The sequence below is a fragment of the Lytechinus variegatus genome, chromosome 7, assembly GCF_018143015.1.
Source record: "Lytechinus variegatus isolate NC3 chromosome 7, Lvar_3.0, whole genome shotgun sequence".
Lineage (NCBI taxonomy): Eukaryota > Metazoa > Echinodermata > Echinoidea > Temnopleuroida > Toxopneustidae > Lytechinus > Lytechinus variegatus.
Window position 1 is genome coordinate 5,507,728 of NC_054746.1, and position 6,000 is coordinate 5,513,727.

A 6,000-nucleotide genomic window follows, 5' to 3' on the forward strand; every position below is an offset into this window, starting at 1 on the left:
CTTCTTGACAGATTTTATTGTAAGGCGCAGGACACATGTTTCACCTACGGTATCATTTATGATATTTTGTATTTCGTAATGTGGGTCTGGACTCAAACTTGAATCAACTGAACTGTAAAATGGCAATCGGTTACTGAGTCGAAGTGTTATCTTTGTATATTCGCATGAATAACAGAAAGTAAGTACCACACTTTCCCCTTCTGTGACTTTCAATGATTGACATAGGCATGGGACAAGTAGTATAAGAATCATGAAAATACTCATGTTTCAATCTCAATCTGTTGTTCACACCTTCAAGTCTATAAAGGTCTGTTATCAAGTTAACTAGGAAAACACTACTTGAATTCTCAACCAAAATATTACTCATATACGTTAAAAGTGCTAATGATATGAGCAAGGAATCTCTAAGAGCTTTGAGCCAATTTTGTTAAAGGACATAATCGGTGTAAAACTAAGATGCGATACTATTTGGTTAACACCTATAAAGCAGTAGATAAGTACTAAATGCTGATGATGGTCATTGGAATTATGCAGGAAAAACACAGACATCCCCAGAATTAAATAAGGTGAGATGTTTATTAGAAATCATCGGACGCACAGTCTCCAGGAAGTGGCGGATTTTCTGCTTTAAGTTGAGTCTTTTTATCATCTCACATCAGGGTAAACATTCAGTACTTCCAGTTCATGGGTGCTAATTCAGTTTACTTCGTGGTTCAAAGTGAGTTGCTCATTACTCTATCATCTGAGATGAATCCAGTCGATGTAGGCATCATAGTTCTCTGCAAGGGGTTTGAGAGGAAAATGTCAACTATTCGCAATATCATTATTTTCGTTGTTCAGTCGGTTAATCAACATCAAGTAAAGGGCGAGTATTCCCCTTTTCCGGACCCTTTTCTCGGAAAAAATGGTGAAATTATGCCGGGCGTCCATATAGAATAAACGAACATCAGTACTGGTAAAGTTGGGGGAGACTCCCAATAGCAGTTGTAAATGATTGACTCGGGATGGTTGATCTAGTGATGCGAGGTTTCATTCTTTAATGAGTCATTCATTTCCGCATGATGAAATCAACTGTAGTTTAATGATTGATTGATTTTATTCGTCAAGAATATCACAAGAGATTACAATGAAATTGAAGAATATCTTGACAAGATAGCCCATGAAAGCCGTAAGGCTTATTTCCAATGGGGTCCTATAGTTAGTATAAAACATTAACCAATTCAATTCAATTCATTTTAATGTCATGTTTTAAAAACACAAAAATTTTCCTCAGACACTTCTTAACAAAAGGTGCATTAAAACAAAAAAATAATATTTCACAAACTATAAATACATCAAAATAGCACATACATGTAGTATAAATGTATAAATATATAAATAAAAAGCACCCACAACACAACACCAACCCTGTGTGAGACAAAGTGTCACTACAGTGGAACAATGCAATCTACATGTAGGGTGGGTACGGTACTCAAGCATGCGGACAGGTATCAGGAGCCATTAACTGGATACATGAATACATAAAGTGAGTAAAGCAGTGATTAATGGGACAACTGATGTCCACTGTATGCATTATATAGAATAGAACAATGAAAATTATTGATTAACATTGAAAGTTATGTGTCAATCTATACGGCTACATGCTGTACAGGCGAAGGGGTAGAAAGTCCAAGTATCTCTTCAATCCGAGTGTATCAGGTATCGTGCAATGCATGACATGAAGTTAGGTTTCAAGTATTATATGGCAAAGCCGCGTGAAGTATATTATCTCACAACTTTTGCATTATAGCACTTTGATGCCCAGGGAAGAAAGGATGTTCTGATCCTTTCCGTTCTCATCCTTGTGAGTCTAATGCGACCAGATCTGTTAAAGACTAGCTCCCCATGGAGCGGGTGGGTTTCATCTTTAACAATGGCATTGAATTTGGAACATATCGCCGATTGTATAATTTCTTCCAGCTTTGTTAAAGAAATGCCAGTGATCTTGCTTGATTGTGAAACTATTCTTGCCAATTTGGTCTTGTTTTTCTCTGTTGGGCCACTGAACCAGACAATCGAGCAAAAACCTAGCACAGATTGGATCACACTCTGATAGAAGAGAACTAGTGTTTGACTTCTCATATGAAAAGATCTAAGCTTCCTAAGGAAATATAGGCGTTGGTTACCCTTAGCATATATTTGTTTTGTGTTTTCGTCCCACTTGAGTTTGTTATCTATACCGTTCCAAGATACTTATACTCGGACTCCTGTTCAATAACATCATCATGAACATATAGAGGTGGGTGTGGATATTCTCCCCTAGACTTACGAAAGTCAAAAATCAATTCTTTTGTTTTTTGGGTATTAAGTTCCAATGATGTCTGTTCTGTCCAGGACACAAACTCTTCGATACAGAGTCTATATAACGTTTCATCATTATCTCTGATCAATCCTATGATACATGTATCATCTGCATATTTAATAATATTACCATTAGAAATCACACATTTTGTACAGTTGGTTGTACAGTTAAAACAAAACTGGAATATGGTAAAAAAAATAATAAAATACATACATACATATCCATCAGTCAAATAATATGCAAACATCTGACTGAAGCAAACGACAATCCTCCTAATATGTGAAACGAGATTATATTTTAACAAACCCTAATGTATACAATATCTACAATAGTATAGAAACCAACTGTACAAAATGTCTGATTTTTAATGGTAATATTGCTCCCGAGTAGCTTCCAGCTTTAGGTTCTTCTTTAATGCACTCTTAAATTGAGAAAATATTTTAACTGCTTCTACTTTATTGGGAAGAGCATTCCAAGATTGGATGCCATTAAAATAAAAAGTGTTCCCTACATGTCCTTCACGTTTTGGCAATATAAAATTAAAATTACTATTTCGAGTACCGTACCTATGGATATTTGATACACGGGTGAAATTATTTGCTATAAAATGATCTAATGTATCCGAATAGAATTTTATGCACGTGGTGTAATATTAATTGTGATCTACATGAAGTAATCCTGCCCTTTCAAGTTCATTACATCCGACATGTGCTCTTGGTCCTAAAACATTTATGTATCTCACAGTTCTATTTCGGATTATTCTTAGTTTTTTCTTATCCGTAACACCTAGGCTACCGTACCAAGCCGCATTAGCATAGTCAAAAAGACATTGTATCAAAGCAAAGCATAAAATACGTCTAGACTTCATATTCAAACAGGTTTGATATCTATACAAAAATTTCAAGCGCGAATTTGCCTTTTTGACGATTGAGTCTACCAAACCCGTCCATGATAGGTTACTTGTTAAATTAATTCCCAAATATTTCACTGAATCATTTTTGTCAATTACCTGATTATTATATGAAACCTTGAAATCGTGTGTATATCTTAACTTTCGTTTCAAACAAAATAAAATGCTTTCTGTTTTCCCAACGTGTAATCTAAGCTTGTTGTCAGACATCCATTCAGTGCAATTCGCCAAATCTGCACTAAGTTTTTTATCAATTTATCTTGGAATTTGTATCCTAATATAGCAAGACACTATCATCAGCATATAAAATTAATTTAGATTCGTTAATACAAAATCATTGATGTTAAGACATAAAAAGAATGGGGCCTAAAATGCTTCCTTGAGGGACTCCTCATTTAATAGGCAGTGAATCAGAAAGAACCGTCTGCATGGTTACTACTTGATGACGATTAGATAAATATGATCTAAACCATGTAGAGTCTAAACCCATCACTTCTAATTTCTTCAAAAGCATGTTATGATTTAGAGTATCAAAACCTTTCTGTAAGTCTAGGAGAACCATTCCAACCATGCGCCCATGTGAAATTTTGTTTCTGATAAAATCTGTTAAATGTATTAAATCAGAAAGAACCGAAAGTTTCAGTGGAATATCCGGTACGAAAGCCGGACTGAAATTTATATATTAGCTTGGTTTCTTGAAAGTATTTCTGCACTTGAGCATGAACAGATTTTTTCAAGATTTTCGACACTATATACTTAAACTAACGTCAGTTTTATCTTTCTTTTTATGTAGCGGGGTAACTTTTGCAAATTTCATATCACAAGGAAAGGTAGAAGACATAAGACACAATTTCTTGCCCCATCTTTTAGAAATCTTGCAGGTATCAAATCTAGGCCAGTACTTGTTGATATTTTCAACCTATTTAGTTCGTCTAAAACAAATTTTTCTGTAACATGGGAAAAATGAAAACTACTTTTTGAAATACCCTTTTCCTAATAAAACTTTTGAAATTGGTCACTTTCAGCATGAAATTTGTTTGTATTTACTGGTAATTTACAAACTAGCTTGTCGGTCACAGTCGTAAAGTAAAGATTAAACTCATTTGCAATTTTAGCCTTATCATGACTTAATTCACCTTGCACGTTAATAACCGTTTTTTGGTCAGATTTCCTTTTACTTTTTAGACCTAAACCTTTCAAATTCTTCCACAATTTTCTAGAGTCATGTTTGTTTTCTTCAATTTGTTCTTGAAAGTATTCGTTTTTGGCACTTCTTACCTTCCTTTGAACTAAATTCCTTAAAACTTTATATTTTCTTTCAAGGTCTAAATTGCCAAGATTCATTTTCGTACTTTTATAAGCTACATTTCTCTCTTTTCAGTTGATTGCTTAATTCTTACCTCTTTCAGAGGTGCGCTCATATCTATAACTGATAAGAACATAGATTTAAAATTTGCCCAAGCCATATTTACATCGTTACATTCAGTTACCTTGGACCAGTCTGATCGGGATAAATTTAAGTTGAAATCGTCTACATTATAACCTTTTAATCTCCTGATGGATACAGTTCTGTGGTGCCCAAATACGGGCCTAACAATCTTTCTTGAACAATAAATTAATAAATGATCGCTTATACCTAGGTCAATAACACCACTTTGACTAATATGCTCTACTTTACTACATAATATGTGATCTATCAGGGAGGAAGATGTCTGAGTAGTACGTGTGAGCAGCTTTACAAGTTGGCTTAAACCACTTAGATTAAGTATATTCTCATATTTCTGGGATAAAGGAGACTTTTTCGAAAGGCAAATATTCATGTCCCCTAAGACTATAATCTCCTCATCTTTTTTAAATGGGCTTTGTCCGAGGCAATAGGATATTGATCCACAATGATTCAATATTTCTTGAAGTCAAGTCTTCTCTTATATTAAATGCAATGTCGTTTCTTATGTACAGACAAACACCACCACCTAGCCCACATTCACGATCTTTACGTAATATACAGTATCCATCTATACATACGAGAGACCTATACTGCTATACTCACTTGTTCATTTGGTGCTTCAAAACGCTTCATGCCGAGTAAGAGCTCGACAGCAGTGGTAAAGCTCTACTCCATGTGCTGCAAATTAATGGATTAATGCAAATCTGGATACCTAGGTTTCGCTTTAATTTTATGCTCCATCAGTGTCGAGAATGACTTGACCAAAATACTTCCATATCAGTGATATTAAAACCACGCAAGTGGGCGTATACTTTAAACCATTAGGGTTAACGGCTATACCAATTAATAGAGTAAATTTAATACATCAAAATGCTATCAAAGTTCAGGCATTGATTATTTGGAATATGCTACTTGACTTATATGATACCATGATCATGACAATGCAAAGTCCAAGTGATATTTGAAATAAGCTTATTCCACAGACTGTTAGGTACGTATAAAAAGTTCCCGAATCTTTGTTCAAACTTAAGGTCAAGTCCACCTTAGAAAATTGTTGATTAGAATAAAAAGAGAAAAATCAAACTAGCATAATGCTGAAAACTTCATCAAAATCGGATGTAAAATACGAAAGTTATGGCATTTTAGAGTGTCGCTTATTTTTCCCAAAACAGTTTTATGCTCACCTCAGTGATATGCAAACGAGAGAGTTGATGATGTCACTCACTCACTATTTCTTTTGTTTTTATTGTTTGGATTATACAACATTTCATTTTTTACGTATGTGACAATAATGACCATCTT